Below are 20745 nucleotides of genomic sequence, written 5' to 3'. Positions count from 1 at the left end.
AGAGCCTAATAGCATGATTCTTGATAATGCATGCATGGAAGGGTCCGAACACTCACAAATGGGCTCCAGCACATTAGACATGGCAAAATTCCATTTCAGTAGCAAGAGACTATTAAGAACCTATATATGGGCGGGCATGGTGGCTTATACCTGTAATCCCAGCACTTAGGAGGCCAAGGAGGATTGCTTGAGTTCAGGAGTTTAAGACCTGCCTGGGCAACATAGTGAGACCTTGTCTGTATTAAAACAAAACAAAACAAATAAAGGGAACTCTTAATCGGAATGATTCCTAGGTGCTATAGAAAATGATAGCTACAGTGTCAATTGTGACTTAGGAGAAAAATAATCTTGATTTTTTTTTTACTGCTATGATTGATAAATGCTTTAGTGTGGATTTTAATGTCTGTGTTGAATGAGCCATTATATGGGATTTATTTTTTATTTCTGTTCATGGGGAAGCAATTACATTGCAGAATGAAATATGAAAAAACTTGAGGCTATACCTGTTGTAGGGAAAATGCTTAGGGATTGCTCAAGATAATGCCTAATAACATACAGCAGGTGGTGTCAGCATTTGTGTTGGAAACCTAGATTTCGCCAGATGGAAAATTGAATCTTTAACCCCTGAGGTCATAATGGCATGTCATCACTTCATTTGATCCTCCTGCTAATTGAGCTTATCAAATACCCTGCTGCCATTTCCTGTTGTTACTTTCATTTTCATAATAAAATTAAATGGAAATAGTCTATCTGTGTGGGTTTTGGTTTTTATTTTATTTTATTTTATTTTTAGACGTGATAATTTTGTAAACATGTAACGAATATTGAGGTTTATGCCAGGATCCCATTTCTATGAGTGCTTATTTCCCTCTTTGTGATATTCTTTATTAACTAGAGAAAAGATTGTTTTTCATTGAAGTAGAGCTATATAGGCTCTCAAGTAGATGTAGGGATTATCAGACCTTCTCTGAAAAAACTTTTTCTCGGTTTTATGCTGTGGGAAATGAAGTGAAATTCTTAGGTTCTTTGTAATTGTACTAATAGTAATTTTTTAAAAAGGGTAATGTACTGGGGAGTGAGGTACAAGAGAGAAACCAGCAGGAACTCGAAATTATTTTGTAAAGTTGTTTTTTCAACTTTAGCAATTTGATCATAACTTTCTTTTCCCTAAATAGTTGGTGGTGGTTTCAGTTTGTATGTTAAATTTAACTGTAGCCCAGCTATTTTTTCCTCTCTTTTGAAATAAAACATTTGTTTATCTGGTTTTTATTAAAATTTCTAGTTTCTTTCTTAATCTTACAAGCGCAACATGATTGAGCTTTCTAGTATTTACTGTGAACTTCTCAGCTCTAAATAATTCTTATGAAGTGTAGATTCATGATTTTCATAAGTAATTTTTTCCCTTTTACCTTCTGGTTTATTTCTTCTCCATGTAGTTTATCAGTGAAATCTAGCACTTTATTTTTATGTTTTAAAAGAGCTGTATATTTTTCTTAGTTTGATAATTTTGATTATAATAATAAAAGCTGTGTAAGATTTTATTTGAAATACCAGTAAGTGCTAAATCCTGACTAGCTCAAAAACAGCATTCAATTTTTACAGATACATACTTTGGCAAAAACTTATTGCTACATAGGTAGCAAAGTCATTCTTATGTTGAATTAATGAAGTTATAGCGACATCTATTGTTACTTCTTCTTTTGTACTAGGTTATTTTTCCTAATGATAGCTGTGTCTCATAGAACATATTTGCAAAGCTGAAAATCTGAAGCTCCTGGGCTCGCATTCTGAGTTCCAGACTTTTCGAATTGTTTTTCTGAAAAGAACGCTCCCTACCACCCTTCCCTATAAGCTTCACTGGAAGTTTCCAGGGTAGTGCTCACTACAGCAAATGTTCTCTGATTGGTAGCCTTAGAAAGTGATTTGCTTGAGGTTATATGTCTTATAAGAGACAGGTCAGGTCTCTGGTTCCAGATTGACTGTTTTTTAGGATATGCCACATATGCAGCCAGCTGTCTCCACCCACAGCATGTGGTAGAAAAAAGATAAAAGCCTTTTCTTCAGAGAGGTTTTCCTATAGGAAAAGGAATAAAATGTTTTTCTCGTGGATGTTCCCATAACACGTGATTGAGAGATCACTGGGCACTTCTCACGCCTGCCTTTTGTTGTAGGAATCTAGATGCATATCTGTTTCCCCTCTGAAATGCTGAGGTCTATATGAATGAGCACCTATTTGGGCCCATCACAATTCCTTGAGAGTACAGTCAGTGTTACTCAAATACCTATTAGACTGGATTAACGGAACATTTTCCATTGTCTTTTTTTTAATGTAACAGTTTAAAAATGTAAATCAATTCAAACTCATTTTTATTGATATTTCAGCTACATATACGAGTTCCCTGATTCTTTGCTGGTGGGCTGCCATCATCAGAAGCAGTGATAGTTCTGACCCTCTCAAAGTTTAACAGTTTCCATGGGTATGCAACCCTTTGGCTTCTAGGAGACACATTGGGAGAGTTGTCTTGGGCCACACATAAAATATACTATCAGTAACATAGCATGGACCAAAAAAATGATCCATGCATGAATTTCGTGATATCCATGACCACAGTAAGCAAAAAAGTCCTTGCATTCAGAGAGTTGGTACTTTTTTATATAAGGTGGGATAGAAAAGAATGAACTGTATTACATTCCAGCTCTACTTCTCATTGGCCATATGACCTTAACAAGTCACTTTGTCACTTAATCTAATTCAACCAGTATTAGTATTTTGATATTTCCTCTGTTTGTCTCCCAGTGCATTTTTAATCCAGTGGAAGCAGTACCGCACATACCATTCTGTAGCCTGTTCTATACTCAGGATAATACCCTGTAAACCATTTTCCTTTACAGCATAATATGCATTATAGAGTATTTTTAAAGTAACTAATATATTCCTCATTATAAAAAGAGTCCATATATGACCACTGAAGAAAATTTCACATTAAAACTCTCTGTAATATATAGGACATTTTGAAATGACAAGGGATCGAGAAGGGTATTCTTTTGTTTTTGCTACATGGAAAAATTTTATTGTTTTTAATTGAAACTAAAATCTAAAGTCCTGACTCTTAGGAGTACAAATGTGAACTTGTCATTAAGATGTTAGCTCACACTTTTTCTCTCTAGTTTTTTAAAGGAGGTAGTTATGGGGGAAAAGAAAAAAAGTGTTTTTGAAATTCTAAACCCTCTTTGCATTAAATTGATTAATAGTTAATTAACTCTGATACGCAGTGCAATTACTTTTTTGCTGAAATCTTACGACCTTTTGGACACGCATGTGGGAAGTTTGTAGAGGGAAACAGCTATATCTATTTAGTTAACTGCTAGTTGATAAATATATCTAATATTTATCAAATATCTAGTTATATAGCTATAATTATTTAGATAACTGCTATTTGATAAATTGTGAACCTTAGTTTCCTTAGTTATAAGTGAGCCTAAGCTATTTCAGCACTGAAGTTTTAAAATTTTAGAAAACTTAAGATGTTATGTTTGCTTTAGATTGCTTGAGTCACTTTCTATGAATGAGTGTGTGCTTTTCAAGGGGACAGGATTATGCTAAGAACAGCATGGATACGTATATCTCTTCCTTTTGACTCTCTGTTATTCCTGGTTCATCTGCCAAAATGAGGGAGTGAGAGAGACTCATCATTTGCAGCTACAACATCAGTATTGCATATAACAATGGAGTCATGTATTTTTTTTCAATCAGTAGTAATTGAGCTCTGTTATGTGCCAGGTGCTGAGATAGGTGCTGGGGATACTGTGGTGAACAAGAGAGATAATGTCATTGTAAAGTTGGTCTTCTAGTGGGAAATAGAGATGTAATAGGTTATACTTGATAACGGCTACAATGGGCAAGTATGGGTGCTGTGGAAGCACCTAAGAAGACACAGGGCTATAGGAAAAAGCTTCCAGAGGAAGAACTTAGGCTGAGAGCTGAAAGGTTGTTAAGAGGAGTCAGATGCAGGTGGGGAATTGGGGATGAAGAGTATCTCAGACAGTGGACATAAGAATATGACCCATTTGAGGGGCTTGAAAATTCAATAAAAAAGGGGGAGGAAAGAAATGAGGCTAGAGGTTCATACAGAGGATTGGCCACCTAAAGATGCTTGGCCTTTGCCCTGGGAGAATATGGAGCATCTGAAGAGTTTTAAGTGATGAAGTGCCTGTGCGAGTGAGGTGATGAGATTGACATTCTGGGAAGATCCATCAGGTGACATTGTGGGGAATGAATTGTGGTAGGGTAGAGCTCAGAACTCGAGACTTAAAGGCTGATTAAGAAGCATGGCAATCCAGGAAAAGTAGCCTGAGCCAGGTGAGTGAGAATGGGGAAGGAGACTAGTGATCAGATTTGAGAGGCAGATTGGACGCTGCTGGGAGAGAGAGAGGGGAGGAGTCAAAGATGAGATGCAGGTTTTGACTTGGCCATTAACTGGCTATTGAAGGTGCGTTTGCCAAGATTACATAATACTAAACAGGGTGTAGTTTGGGAGAAAAGCTAAATTCAGTTTTAGAAATGTTGATTTGAGGCCTCTAAGGAACATCAGTAAAGAGGGAGCCAGGAACACTTGGAGCACTGCTGGGAAAGATGTGAAAAGAAGAGTTTAGGCAAGAAGGGAAATGAAATAAAAAATGTTCTCTGGTTACATGGTACTGTATTACCTATGAGTGCAGTAATAATCGGAGTGGTTGCATTTCAGGCTGGGAAAATAACATGCAGAGGAGTAATAGAGAAAAATGCATGCAGAATGGTGAACAAATTTTCTGGTTCTAGCTATAATGTATGATGTATAGGTAGGACAAAAGTGGACGAGGCTTTTTGTGTTTGGATCATAGTGTATCCTTGCTGTCTCCCTTTATTGTTGAATAAGAGAGTCTACTGTTAACATTCTGAGGTCACAATGTTTTAGTAACAGAGCCAGATAAGAAATCCTATCTCTCTAGTCAATGTGCTAGAGCCCCTCAGTATTTTTGACTCATTTTTTCTGTTTTTTAAGAGATGGAATTTCACTATGTGACCTCCAGCTCCTGGGCTCAAGTGGTCCTCTGCCTCTGGAGTAGCTGGGATTAGAGGAGCACGGTTCTTGACTACTTCTTGTCAATTGGTCACATAAGAGAAACTCAACTCAGACTTTTACAGTAAAATTGGGGGGATTTATTGGATGACTATAGGTTATCCTGTGGTGCTGTACTTCCAGGAGTACAGCTGGACACCAGGAAGTCAAGTGATGAGAAAGTGAGGCATCTGGCTTGCTCTTGCACGTGGTCTCTCATGGTGCTGCTTTCTGCAAGGCACTGCCACTCTTCTCTCTCACTGTTCGTGGAGTAGGATGGCCACTCCACAGCTCTGAGTTTACATGTCTTTACTTTAAGTGGGGATAGATTCCCTGGTTTGTAATTACAGGGGAGGAAGAATGTGATTGACTTAGTAAGGGGTAAGTGTGTTTTCCTGGTCCAGTTGCCTTCATTACCCTGGGATCAGAAGTAGTGAGTGGCATTTCTAAGAAAGTGAAGGTGGAGGACATGCAGCCACCTCATGAAGACATTGCTGTAATTTTACCGTGCCATTTTGAGCCGTAGCTGGGGGAAAGCCATGATACCTACTACCACCCAAGTCACTGATGTTTGTAATAAATCTACAGTGTGGAAGCTGATTTCAGAGATCTGTTAAATTCAGGCATGCAGAGTGATAATCAGACACTCTAGGTAGTTTTACGTTTGTATGGGAAGTTACTTCTCTGACAAATGGTGAAATGCTAAGTGTTACATTAGCTGCTAATGATTAACATGTAGAAATTTAAAGAAACAATTGTGCATAATTTCAAGCAAGTTAAACCTCCTTTGGATTAAGATCATTCTTGGTAAGGTGCTTATTCTGGCATGTCCAGTTGCTCTTTAGTTTTACTGTTTATTTTTAATTAAATCCACAAATTCATCCTGGATGGAAGTGGGTTTTAATCTCCATAAGAAAAGATTAGTACAAGGCAGTATCCATTCACTTGGATCCATTTAGCATGGTTTCATATAGAGAGGATTTACTTAATGGTTCTGTACCTTATCACCAGTAGTTCAGCAGTGCCCACTGGGGACTGTTGCTCTTCATTAGACTTCTCTTACAAGAAATGTGCCAATAAATCACAGGATTACAAATGTTCCTACAGATTTAAAACTAAAATAACCTTTTATAAAGATATGAATGCTTCTTGTGACTAAGTGTATTGAGAAAAGTAACAAAAGAATCACATATTTGAATGTTAAAGGTTTGTGGGATATTGTTCTTGTTCATTTTTTTAAAAATTTATAATTTGTATCCTATTTTTTTTTCAGGTAAACTTTTTATTTTAGAATAGTTTTAGATTTACAGAAAAATTGCAGCGATAATACAGAGTTTCTATGTACCCCACACCCAGTTTTCCCTGTTAACCTCTTATATTAGAATGATATATTTGTCAGAATTAATGAACCAATATTGATACATTATTATTAACTAAAGTTTATTTAGATTTTCTTAGTGCTTACTTAATGCCCTTTTTCTATTCCAGGAGACTATGTTTTGTTTTTAACCAAAGAACTGGAAATTGGGTAGTGCTCAATTTCTTAGACATTTTGTCATTCAAGAACTTAAATGCTGTGAAAGGTAGTAAAATATTATTGAGATACTCAGATACCTGAGGAGCTTAATACACAGACATTCTAATCATCATGAATCCAGACTTGGAAAAAAATTGGTTTGATATATTTAAGAATTTTTAGAAATTTAGAAACATAATTCATTTATCATTTTTACTTACACATGTACCATGGACATCATAGTTATGATACACTGATAAAAATAGAGAAAGTTTAGGGCTGGGCATGGTGGATCGTGCCTATAATCCCAGCACTTTGGGAGAATGAGGTGGGAGGATCAGTTGAGGACAGGAGTTTGAGACCAGCCTGGGCAACATAATGAGACCCTGTCTCAACAAAACAAAACTTAACTGGGGGTAAATGGCATGTGCTTGTAGTCCCGGTTACTCAGAAGCTGAGACAGAAGCATTGCTTGAACTCAGGAATTCAAGGCTGCAGTGAGCCAAGATTGTGCCACAGCACTCCAGCCTGAGTGACAGAGTGAGACCCCATCTCAAAAAAAAAATAAATAAAGATTTAAAAAATAAATTGGGCAAGGCCTTTATATTTTCATCTTAATTTTCTTAAGGTGGAGGAGGTTGGAGGAGAAAATGTGGAGATATATATGAACCATTTTCAGAGGCAAAGAAGCATGGAAAATACTCTTCCTTTATCTGGGGAGTAGTACGTATATCAAGCCCATTTTATAGCTGTGGCTGCGTGGCTGTGTTAGATCTGTCTCTATTCTGTCTTGTTTTAGTCCCTGATACTTGTCTCTAAACTTCTCAGGTTCTTGGTTTTGGCTTGCTGGAGCCATGGCTTTTTAGAGAGTAAGCAAATTGTTATTTTCCTTCATCTTCTTGTTCTTGTGTATTTTTGTACCTCAAAGCTCTTTGGAGAATTCTCTTTGGAGGACACCCATGGAATCAAGTGATTTAGGGTGGTGATTGATTTAGTCAGGTTTTGTAAACCAGTATTCTCTACTTTACGTAGAATTTTCACTGTGCTTGAATTGTCTTAACATCTTATTCAGAGAAGAGTCTTGCATTCATTAATGCAGCATATGTGTAGTTATCATATACTTAGAAAGTGTTCTGTTTAAGGAGAGCTTTGTCAAGAGCATTCTTTCAGTGGAGTCACAAGAAAGCTTTTTTTTAAAAAAACTGACAACTTCAAATACACTTTTCTTTTTCTTCTGTCTATTATGATTGAAACCCAATCTTTGTTATAACATAATTATCTCAGCAGAAGCCAGCAGGGAGTTGCTGCCTTAATGTTAGGGGTGTGAAGTCCCCTAAATAAATAGAAGATTAATTACATTCCCAGCATGTTACGAAGGTGATGAGATTGATTGTGATCATTTGACTTGTCCCACTTCCTACTCCGACTACTTTCTTAAATAAATAGAAGCTGGGAAAATAATAAACAGAGCCATGAAACTTATTGTTGGGCATGGAGTGTTGAAAAAGGACCTTCTTAAGGTATTCTAGATTTTAAGAGGTTTATATGACATTTATTTTATAGTATTTTTTCATTGATTATTCTTGTATTATTTCAATTTAAACAGCTTTCAAGGAAATTTTGTTTCAGAAAACATAGATATTAACAGTCTTGAGAGAATTTGACAAATTATATTTTAATGGATGGATGTCAGCAAATTTCTGATCCAGTTTTAGATGCTTTCATTTAGTGTGGCATTATGGAAGGTTTAAACTAAAGGAAATGTTAGCTGTTATATATTTCTACTATCATTTTCACATAAGGGCTTCATACTTCTGTTAAACTTAAATGAGGACTTTCATGAGGTGGATCATCTTTTTTGTTTGTCTTACTGTCTTTTCCTGGAGAGTTTTATAATATCCTGAAACTGTGGTTTAGAGTATATATTTATTCTCCAAATTTTCTATTGCTGTGACTTCCTAGGGAGGTCCACTTTTCCCAGGCGGTATATAAAATAATCTTTTGCGGGGGCGTGTAGGAAAACCATAAGAGACCTTCTATCTGTGCTTATTTTTTGAGAATGAAATTAAGCTTCATTTGTATTTCATATATGGATTGATGGCAAAAATAATTTTTAGCGGCTGGGTACCATACATTTTTTTAATTGATGTGATACTTGATTAAAGGCTTAAAAGGCCACTGCCTCATAAAACAACCATCCCTATTTTCAGAGTGAGTTGTATACCTTTTTTTCTCAAAGCCTAAGTTATGGCAGGGCAGGGTTTGCCTTTACTAGGAAATTAGAATTGGGGCTCAGGAACTCTTGTCAGTCTTTGCCAATTAAAGACTCCTAATGATATGGTCTCTTCTTTTCTGCTCTGTAATTTTATGTAAACAATAAAATGGTGCACTAAAACAATGAGAGAAACTCTGCATTTGTAGTGTCAAATTAACTACCTGACTTAAATACTAAGTTCATATTGGGAAAACTCCAGCATTGATAAATTATCTAATTATTATGTTTATTTCATTTCATGTAGGTAGGGTATACAGGCTTTCTTTTTTCTGAAATGCAGGCCCTTCTTGAAAATTTTGCCTGAGGTGGCTCGTACCTGCAATCCCAGCACTTTGGGAGGCCAGGGCAAGTGGATCACCTGGGGATAGGAGTTTGAGACCAGCCTGGCCAATGTGGTGAAACACCATCTCTCCTTTAAAAATACAAAAATTGGGCTGGGCATGGTGGCTCAAGCCTGTAATCCCAGCACTTTGGGAGGCCGAGGCGGGTGGATCACGAGGTCCAGAGATCGAGACCATCCTGGTCAACATGGTGAAACCCCGTCTCTACTAAAAATACAAAAAATTAGCTGGGCATGGTGGTGCATGCCTGTAATCCCAGCTACTCAGGAGGCTGAGGCAGGAGAATTGCCTGAACCCAGGAGGCGGAGGTTGCGGTGAGCCGAGATTGCGCTATTGCACTCCAGCCTGGGTAATAAGAGTGAAACTCCGTCTCAAAAATAAATAAATAAATAAATAAAAATAAAAATACAAAAATTAAATGGTGGTGAGTGCTTGCAGTCCCAGCTACTCAGGGGTCTGAGGCATGAGAATCACTTGAACTCGGGAGGCGGAGGTTGCAGTGAGCTGAGATTGTGTCACTGCACTCTAACCTGGGTGACAGAGTGAGACTCTGTCTTAAAAAAAAAAGAAAGATGGGCCTTGAGTATGGACCACTATACTTTTTAGCTTATTTACTTCTATATTCTGCCTCTACTAAAAATACAAAATTAGCTGCGTGTGGTGGTGGGTGCCTGTAATCCTAGTTACTCGGAAGGCTGAGGCAGGAGAATCGCTTGTTGTCTGACTTGTGCAGCACATTAGGTGATGGAGTACGCCTCTAATATCATGACATGTTTGTCTTTTGTTTAGTTTGCCTGATTTTAGGCTTGTGATGAATGAGATACCACTTTATATCCCAGATTTATAATTATGTGGTGTGCTTTAAATGACAAAAGTGAAAAGCGATAGCTCTTCTGATGACTGTCTCTTCTGACTCCTGCCGCTTTAGGTGTGTACGTGCCCTGTAAACCCAGAGCACATACACACCCAAAGTTGTTCTTTGTGGATGTCACTTTTGAGACCTCATTAGAACCCAAAGTCACTTTCTTTTAGCAAAGAATAAAACAACTTCTCACATATGGTATTAAGTACCTTTGTGCCATTCCAAATAAGCTTGCCAGCCAATTTAGATTTTATTTCTATCCTTAGACTATCCTAATGCTTCAGAAAAATAAGGGTTTAGTTCTTACTGGAAGAAATTGACTTCATTTTCAACTTGTTATTTAAAATTACAGTTGTCAGTATTTGTCCTATCTACTTGTTTTAAGGGACATAACAGTTAAAAAGACTTCACTTATGCTGTATAAGCTAGTGATCTGAATAAAACTGTTGGCAGAGGATCTCCACTCTATATTGAATACTGGATTAATCATACAGGTCAAAGCTTTCAAAATTGTAGTTGTGAAGCTTGTGTTCTGAATGTAACAGCACTACACATCCTTATGTTTCAGAAGCTTTATTATGATCCATGGTTTCAGATGCAGATTTCAAATCCAAAAATTTTAACTGGTAAGTAAGGCTTATCATACCTTTTTTAGAATTAAATATTTTTTAAAATAGTAGAGATGGGTTCTTGCTGTGTTGCCCAGACTGGTCTTGAACTTCTGGCCTTGAGCGATCCTCCTGCCTTGGCCTCCCAAAGTGCTAGGTTTACAGGCATGAGCCACCTTGCCTGGTGTTGTACCTTTTTATCAGAAAGATCCAACCTTGCTCCAGGTATATGTGAAAACAGTTTTGCTTTTGTTTTTAAACCATAGATCTTTCCATCTTCTGAATAGGTTGACGTTACTTGTTTCTATTAGTCATATGCTATTTCAAAGCTCCCCTGCCATTTTAATATGGGCTCTCCTTTTGAGGCTTGGGCATGAGAGTTATGGCAGATACTGACTTTGTTTCCTATCTTTTGGGGTCTTGTTATCTTATGTGATGGTAATGGTGGTTTTTAAATTGTGACTGCCTTATACTTGAGTATCTGTTCATCAGTCCATTCAACTAGTTTGAGTTCCTACTGTGTGCAGGGTTCTCTGCCAGGGACCTGCCAGTGGTAAACAAAAACTTGGCTTCTGCCCTCCTGTAATGTGTGGTTTAATGGGGAGAGAAGTATTAATCAAATGCTTGCATACACAAAAAGTAAAATTAAAACCTTGGAAAGTGCTTCAAAAGAAAAGATTCACACTGCCATGAGAGATGGCTGACCTCATCTGGTGTGGGGATTAGGGGGAAAGGGGGATTCCCAGGGGAAATGTTTGGTTTGAGTACTGACATACAAATAGGGGTTAACCTAAGAAGGGTGGTGGATTTTTGGATATATAGTAGCTCCATCATGTGCAAAGGGTCTGTGGCAGGAGGGAATTTTACATATTTTCAAGAAATTGCAAGAAGGTCGAGGTGACTGGAACACAGAGAAAGGGTTTATGTTAAGAATTTTTATTCCTATTCTAAGAGTAGTGAGAAGCCGTGTGAAGAGTTTTCAGAGTATGATTGGAGATCATTGGTGTTGTAGTGTGAAGAGCTTTATAGGCCAGTTTCAAGACTATTAATGTTGTCCTTATGAGACATGAGTATAGCCTGACTAGGGAATTAGGATTTTAGGAACTAAAATGGATTTAGAGAATGAGGAAGAAGGCAACATGGAGGATGATCCCTGGGTTTGTAGCCTGCACAGCTGAATGAATGATAAAACCTAATTTTGGTAAAGTAATCTCAGGGTTTTGACTTTTATTAGAGGAATTCTTCTATGTATAGAACTTAAACTCTTTGGTGGTGATCTGCACTTTTAATTCATAATTTGGGATAATGGCCAGTTTTCTTTATTTGCCTCTTATTGTTGCCTGTATTATTTAATGAACTAATAAGTAGTTCATTAAGTAGTTGAGTTAACTATCTATGGAGGTTTGCCTTCTGTGTGTCTTTTTTGAATGTTTATACAGTTTAGTTATTTTCTTAAAATATTTTCTTATGAAATATAAAGTACAATAATATATGAAGCATATACATGCAGATTAAAGGAAAGTAATAAACTGAATATTTATGTAACTACCACTAATTTTTTTTTTTTTTTTGAGGGCCAGCGTCTTGCTATGTCACCCAGGCTGGAGTGCAGTGATGTGATCATAGGTCACTGCAGCCTTGAAGTCCTGAGCTCAGGTGATCCTCCCAGCTCAGCCTCCCAAGTAGTTAGGACTACAGGCATACCCAGCTAATTTTTTATTTTTTGTAGAGATAGGGGTCTTGCTCTGTTACTCCAGGCTGGTTGAACTCCTGGGCTCAAGTGATCTTCCCATTTCAGCCTCTCAAAGTGCTGGGATTACAGGACTGAGTCACCGTGCCTGGCCTCCAATCTTAAGAAATAGAATATCACCAGTTTTCTAGAGATTCCCTATGGGCCCATTCCCAGTTGTATTTCCCACCTTGATTTCTGGTAACCACAACCCTAAATTTTATGTCAATCATTACTTTACTTTTCCATATAGTTTTACCATTCATGCATATATCTCAAGTTTAGTTTTTACTTTTGCTTGCTTTTGGAATTTATGTAATGGAATCATACTATATGTGTTCTTCTGTTACTTGTTTCTTTTAATTTTAAAAAGATTTGTCCGTGATGATTCATAGAGTTATAGATTGTTCTTTTCTACCCTACAGTATACACTCCCATTGTCTGAATATACTGCTGTTTGTTTGTCTGTTTTTCTGTGGGTCCACTAATAAATGGTTTCCAGTTTGGACTATTTAGGAAAATGCTAACAGATGTCCCTGTACATATTTCATGATGTATACTTGTGCAGCTTTTTGAGTAAGCCCTATACCAAGGAATGGAATTTCTGGGATTTAGGGGACAGTGATAGGTTAGACTTTAATGTTTTCCAAAGTGGTCGTACCAATTTATTTCAACGCACACTTTAACCAGCAATGTGTAAGAATTTTTCTGATTTCACCTTCATGTCGGCACTTACATGGTTTAAATTTTAAGATTTGACAATCTGAAGTAGTATGAAATAGTTTCTGTTATAATTTTAATTTGCATTTTCCTAATTACTAGTGAAGCTTAGCATCTTTTCATGTATTTATGAACCATTGATGTTTCCTCTACTATGAAATGTCTGTCTATTGTACTCCCTATTTTTCAATAGGACTTCCTTTTTTTAAAAAAAATTATAGGTTCTTTCAGTATTCTGGATTCTAGTCCTTTATTGGTTAAATATGTTACAAATACTTTCTTCCAGTTTATATTTCAGCCTCCTTGTAGTGTCTTCATAAACAGAAGTTTTTAATTTCATTGAATTTCTCAATATGTTCTTTTATCGGTGTGCCTTTGGTTCTTGTTTAAGAAAGTTTTTATGATTTGGGTATCATAAAGATATTCTCCTATAGTATCTTCTAAAATTTTTATTCTTTTGCCTTTTGTATTTAAGTCCTTAGTCCACCTGGAATAGATTTTTTTATATGTTATGCAATACGGGATCCAGTTTCATTTTTCCCATATGGATAACCAAATCCCAGCCTCATTTATTAAATAGTCTATCCTTTCCTCATATATCCCACAGTGCTCACTCTCACAAATCAAGTTAACATATATGTGTGGATCTGTTTTTAGGTTGTCTGTTCAGCCCAACTGATTTACTTGTCTATCATGTGCTAGTACCATGCTTTCTTAATTACTGTAGCTTTATATCTTAGAATCAGCTTGTCAAGTTCCATGAAAAACATTTTGATTGGAATTGCTTTGAATCTGTTAATCAGTTTGGAGAGACTAAAACATTTTGTGTCTCTTTCCTATAATACGGTATGACTCTCTAAGTTTTGCTTGATATTTGGTTTGCTATTATAAGTGATATTGTTTTAAAAAAATTACTTACAAACTGCCTGTTTAAAGTACAGTCATGCATTGCCTAACAATAGGGATACATTCTGAGAAGTGCATCATTAGACAGTTTTATTGTGCGAACATCATAGAGTGCACTTACACAAACCTAGACGGCACAGCCTATTACACACCTCAGCTCTATGGTATAGCCTGTTGCTCCTAGGCTACACACCTATACAGCAGGTGACTGTCCTGAATGCTGTAAACAGTTGTAACACAGTGGTATTTGTATATCTTAACATATCAAAATATGGAAAAGGTACAGTAAAATCAAAGTGTTAAACTCTTATGGGACCACCATCATGTATGTAGTTCATTGACCACAACATTGTTATGTGGCACATTACTGTACATAGAAATGTAATTCACTTTTAAAAATTGATTTCATATCCAGTTACCTTGCTAAACTTTACTGTTAACTCTTATGTGTCATTTCTGTTCAGTTTTCTATACAGGCAGTAGCAATGCAATTAATGACTGCTTGGTTTCTTCCTTTCCATTCTTTATATTCTTTATTTCTTTTTCATTTTATTGCACTGGCCTAGGTGGTGGTAATATATTTATCTTTTATCTTTAAGAAAATGCTTTTAACATTTTATCATTAAATATGATATTTGTTTTTGTAGATAGCCTTTATCAAGTTAAGAAAAATTTCTGTTATTTTTAGTTTGCGAGGAGTTTTTTATTCTAAATAGTTTTGGATTTTATTGCACTTTTTTCCTCGTCTAGGATGATCTTAAGATTTTTCTCCTTTAATCTGTTAATGTAATGAATGGCATTTATAAAATTTCTAACAAATTTGGCCTTGCATTCCTGAGATAAATACATCTTGATTATGATATATTATTTAAACGTGATGCTGAATTTGGCTTGCAAACTCTGTGTGTACTTATAATCAGGAGGAAGGTATGGGAGGAGGAGAGATTGGCTTATAATTTCCTGTTGTTGTACTGTCCTTTCCTAATAATATGACTTAGAGAGCATTGCCTTTTCTGTTCTCTGAAATAGTGTATGTAATACTGAAATGATACATTCCTTGAATCTTCAGTAGCATTCACCACCCCAGCCCCCAAAAGAAGCCATCGTGGCTTGCTTTCTTTGTGGGAAAATTCTTAAGTATTCAGATTATCTAATTGTTATAGGACTATTCTGCTTCTTTCTTTCTTTTTGAGGCAGTTTTGATAGATTATATTTTTCTAAAACTTTGACCTTTTAAAAAATTTTCAAACTTTCTGTTATAGAGTTGTTTTTATTTGCTCTTATTGTTTTCTCCACAGCATCCGCAATTGTTTTTTACATTCTTAATATTTGTGCTATCTCTCTTAGGTTTTTTGTTTTTAAATTATTTTTTGTAAGAGAATATATTTTGATTAGCTTTTTTTTTAATGGGGTCTCATTCTGTCACCCAGGCTGGAGTGCAATGGCGCAATCACTGGTCACTGTAACCTTTGCCTCCCACGTTTAAGCAGTTCTCCTTCCTCAGCCTCTGGAGTAGCTGGGATTACAGGTGCCCCCGCCATCATACCCAGCTAATTTTTTTATTTTTGATAGAGACGGAGTTTCACTATGTTGGTCAGGCTGGTCCACCCATCTCGGCCTCCCAAAGTGTTGGGATTACAGGTTTGAGCCACTGTGCCTGGCCCGTTTGATGTTCCTGATCCTCTCTCTGTTTGTCTTCGATTTCATTAAGTGCTTTCATCTGTATCCTTTTATTTCATCTACGTTTTAGAAGTTTGATAGATTCTGCACATAGATGTTAGTAACTTATTAACATTGACTCTTCATTTAAAACTAAATTTTCTTTCTGGTATCTGCTTTATATTTCTCTCATGGGTTTGGAAATATACTGAATTTTCATTACTGATTCATTCCACATATTTCCTGATTTTACTCATGGAATGTTGGAAATTTGTTTCTCCTTTCCAAGCATAAAGATTTTTATAGGAAAGTTTTTTTTACTGATTTCTAACTTAATTGCATTTCTGCCAGAGAATTATATCATTGTTTTGAAATTTGTTGAGATTAATTTTGTGTCTAGAATCGTCTCCGTTTTCATACACTTTTGGTTTTATTCTTAAAAAAATAATGTTGATTTTCGAATTGTTAGCTGCTGTATTGTTTGTCTGTCCATTGGATGAAACTTGTTGATTGGGCTGTTTGTTTTTTGTGTCTTTACTGATATAGTTCATCTGTTTCATCTGTCCATTTTGAATTGAAAGAGATGTGTGAAAACTTCCTATGTTGTCGGTCTTGTCAGTTTCTTCCTGTAGACCTATCAGTTTTTACTTTATATTTTGAGGCATGTTATTTAGTGTTATTAGTTTATAATTGTTATATCTTCTTGGTAGATTAAAATGTATCACTAATGATGCTTTTTCCCTTACCGTCTATTTTGTCTGATAGTAACATGGCTGTCCTAGCTATCTTTTGATTAGTATTGACCTGGAATATCTCCTTTTTGTCCTTGGAGGATTTAATTTTCATGACCATCTCTTCAATAAATCTTTAATGACTGGCTTCCAGTAAATTCCAGTATCACTACAAAAACCTTACATTTGGTGTGTGTGAAAAATATTCTCTGAACATGTGACGTAAGGCTGTGATGAATCAGTAATTTGGGAACCAGTTGTGACTTTAGATGTTTTTGGGTTTTTGGTCTTGTCGTTATGCAGGTTGCCATGTTTGGGTTCTCTCTTTTTTTCTTTCCCCAAATCTCACCTTGAATTGTAGACATGTTTGGGTTCTCTAAGTCATGTGTTTCTGTCTTTGATTCCCTACTCCACATTGACTCAATCAGCAAATCCTTTGAATTCTTCCTGTACAATTCCTTTCATATAAATCCCTCTTTTTGGTCTCACCACCTTTCTTTGAATTCAGGCCCCTATTTCCCGATCTCTTGCCACAGTGTCCTCTCTGTTTTCTTTGCTACCACAGCCTCACTCCCCATCATGTTTCTTTTCTATAGAAATGCTAGTCTGACAGTTCTGAAATGCCATTTTGATTATGGCTGTCTCCTTTGGAAGTTCTTTTTTCTTTTAAGTTCTCTTTATGAGATCTTTCTGAACGCTCTGATCACTGCGATTTCGGTGAAGGGGATTTCACTCATGTACCACTGCTACTGCAATGTGGGCTGGGGATGTACTGTGTTGCCTTTGCCTTTCCTTCCTTGTTTTGGAGTATGCTAATCTTTTTCCTTCTTGTCTTTGCAGCAAAATTCCAGTTTTTCTTTATTTTTCTTGTCTTTTTCTCATTCTCTTTCTAACTCATACTCTTTTTCTCACTCTCAATGAAGAAAAATTTATCTCTGTAGTTTTCTACTTGCTCCTGAAAACTCTGGCCTGGTTTTTTAAGTCTTTTTCCAGATTCCAATTCATTCTGAAAGTTCATAACTTTAAGCTCAATTTCACTAAGTTTGGCTTGTTTTTCCTCACTCATTTTCTTTCTTTCTTTCTTTTTTTTTTTTTTTTTGAGATGGAGGTTCGCTCTTGTTACCGAGGCTGGAGTGCAATTTCGGCTCACCGCAACCTCCACCTCCTGGGTTCAGGTAATTCTCCTGCCTCAGCCTCCTGAGTAGCTGGGATTACAGGCATGTGCCACCGTGCCCAGCTAATATTTTGTATTTTTAGTAGAGACGGGTTTCACCATGTTGACCAGGATGGTCTCGATCTATTGACCTTGTGATCCACCCGCCTTGGCCTCCCAAAGTGCTGGGATTACAGGCGTGAGCCACTGCGCCCGGCCCTCCTCACTCATTTTCTGAGTACTTAGAGAACTTGAATTCAGTCATTTCTTCTTTGATTGGATTAGAGTACAAGTGATGTTCTTCAGATTTGGAACTTTGAGTATCTCCTTCTTCTTGATTTTGATTTTCTTTTTCTTCTGAATCTTCATGCTGGTCAAATAACTCCTATTTAGAAATTGTCACAGCCTGTGCTTCCAATTCAAATTTATCCACAGCTTCCCATTTTGATGGGGCAACTTTAAATGTAGGCTCATTCTTCTTTTAGTCTTCAGTTGCATCCAAAACACCCCATCAAGATCATCATCAAGACTTTTTATAGGGGACTCCATCAGGATCTTCAATGGGATTATCATCAATAGGAATTCCATCTACATCTTCCAGAGGTGCACCATCAAGCTCTTTCTCATTGGGGACATCATTAAGGTTATCTGGTACACCTTCTGTTTCCTATTCTACATAATATGTACAAGTCCTAAGAAAATATTTTTTACTTTACTCAAAGATGGTTCTGGATAAATTGCCCAATCTTCCCATGCTCTGAAGGTTAGGTTGTGTCTGACTTGGCATATCACTGTCTGAGGGTCCAGATGCATCCATTTGTGCATCTGAAGATCCAGATGAATGAACAGCTGATGATCTTATCTTTAAACTGGCCTCCTCTTAAGTTCTTGATGGTTTGCTTACAGGACAAAAGCCTAAATGCCTGGGCTGAGCTGGATTCCTGACCTTCTGCATCTTTCTCCTCATCTTCCGAGCTTAATCCCTTATTCCTGTTGATCAGGCACTCCTTCTCTCTCCTGCCAAGTAGATATACTCACTATTTCCCATTGCCATAAACTTCATCTTTGCTTTGCTTTGCTTTGGTACGTTCCACTTTCTCTACCATATATATTACATTTTGCTTTAAGCTTTCTCTAACAAGCCCAACTAAATCATCTTTCCATTGTAAGACTTGAAGTTAACACTGACATCACTTCTTTTGGTAATGACTATCTCTAATGCAACCAGTCATAGAACTGAAAAGTCTTGCAAAATCTTCTCTTTTGTAAGCCTTTATTCTGTGGATTAATTCCCCCTGCACTGTTGCTGCTGTGTGATTCCTTAGCCGTGGCATGGATGACTCTGATACCTGCAAATTTATTCATAAATGAGAACACTTCTACTCTGAAACAGCTTAGAGGGCTTAAAAGTTGTCCTTTGGGGCCAGGCCTAGTGGCTCACACCTGTAATCCCAGCACTTTGGGAGGCTGAGGTGGGTGTATCACGAGGTCAGGAGTTCAAGACCAGCCTGGCCAACATGGTGAAACCCTGTCTCTACTAAAGATACAGAAAATTAGCTGGGCACCTGTAATCCCAGCTACTTGAGAGGCTAAGGCAGGAGAATCAGTTGAAATTGGGAGGCAGAGTTTGCAGTGAGTCAAGATTACATCATTGTACTTTAGCCTGGGTGACAGGCTAAGACTCTGCCTCAAAAAAAAAAAAAGTGTTTTTTAAATCTGATTGAAATCTGCTTTCTTACTTTTAATTCTGAACCCATATAGAATAAGTTCTGTTTTCAAATGTCTGCCTTTAGCTATCTGGAGGATTGCTATTGTATCCCTTCTCAGTCTTTCAGATCAAACTCTTCTGCCTTTAAATTATTCTTATAGGTTCAGATTTCCAACCCTTTGTCCATCTTGGTCTCTTTGGGGAGACTACTTTATCAGTGTCCCTCAGCCCCTCCCTTTATTTTTTTGGTCCAGACCCTTTTAAAGTATCCTCCAGTTTAAATATAATACTTCATGTTTCACCAGAAAGTAGCTATTACTTTTGTTTTTTGTGGATACTACTTTGTCAGTCATCTACTTATCATTGGAAACTTTAACTCACCACACATTCTTAGTTTATGACTAGCTGAAACTCCTCTTGTTCGTCTTAAAGTATAATTCCTCCTCTGTGCTAGCTAGTTCATGATCTTTGCGTTTGTCCCTGTTTAGTTTCACCTTGTTAGATTTGGCATATCCCATCCACCTGTTTTGAATTTTTTGGAACTGGGATCTGTCATCCAGGTTGTTTCCTGATCTTTTTTCACCTTGGTAACACTGTTTGCTTGCCTCCTGAAATCTAATGAGCAGTCATTTTGGAGCAAGCATAAGGCTCTGTGGAACTAAAGCAGAGTTAAATACAGCTTCTGGTCTTAAGGAATTAGAATGAGCATTCTCTGTTTTCACCTAAGACAGTGAACAGAACGTTGAATGAGGAAGGCTGAGGTCAGGACTTTGTAATCTTCCACTAGATACCTTTCTTCAGGTTGAAACCAGTCTCACCTTCAAGGTCAAATGTCAGTCTAGACAACTGTATAATCATACACCCATACTTCATATTTTGCCCATAAAGAGACCACAGGAGATTGTCATATGCTTTGTTAAAATCCAGACTCAGTCTTTGCACAGGGTTCCCAGGTGCAGAATAGTCCAAGGGATGGCATTAGTTTGTGAATCCATAGTAACTTCTGGGGATCACCTGCTTCATTTATCTACCTACATGCAGTTCACGTATCTTGAGTTCATGGTCTATGATTTCATCACTTCTTCTTTCAAAAGTTAAGGAAGACACATTGCCTCTTTCCTGTCTTCTGTTGGATATTTGAGACTAGATACATTGTTCAGATTCCCTCTTCAGTTATTCCGTGATCAGCAGAACACCTTTGTCATTAGTATATCGATCTGTATCACACTTTTTGCCTTCCATAATAATAGATATGATCTTGTACTTTCTGGGCATTTTTCTCCTTTCCTTATCGTTGTTAGTTTATTGAACAAACTAGCAGCCCTTGGTGAAACTTGCAGAAGCAAACATCTTCCTGGAACTTCTGAGATGTATTGTGGCTCAAACCAGGCCCTGATCATTCTGTCACCTTAAGCCATGGTTCACAAAGCCAAATCCT

General features: G+C 37.0%; 1 protein-coding gene and 1 pseudogene across 1 annotated transcript in view; one reads left to right on the top strand and one right to left on the bottom strand.

Moving 5' to 3' along the window:
* Positions 1-20745, top strand: part of SHQ1 (SHQ1, H/ACA ribonucleoprotein assembly factor) — a 100300-nt gene that overhangs the window by 53586 nt on the left and 25969 nt on the right. The window lies entirely within an intron of this gene.
* On the bottom strand, positions 17823-18468 carry LOC144579453 (U2 snRNP-associated SURP motif-containing protein pseudogene; annotated as a pseudogene).

Source organism: Callithrix jacchus, chromosome 15, assembly GCF_049354715.1.
Source record: "Callithrix jacchus isolate 240 chromosome 15, calJac240_pri, whole genome shotgun sequence".
NCBI classification, from domain to species: Eukaryota; Metazoa; Chordata; class Mammalia; order Primates; family Cebidae; genus Callithrix; species Callithrix jacchus.
Note: the sequence above shows the minus strand (reverse complement) of the source record. Positions and strands in the feature narration are given on the sequence as shown.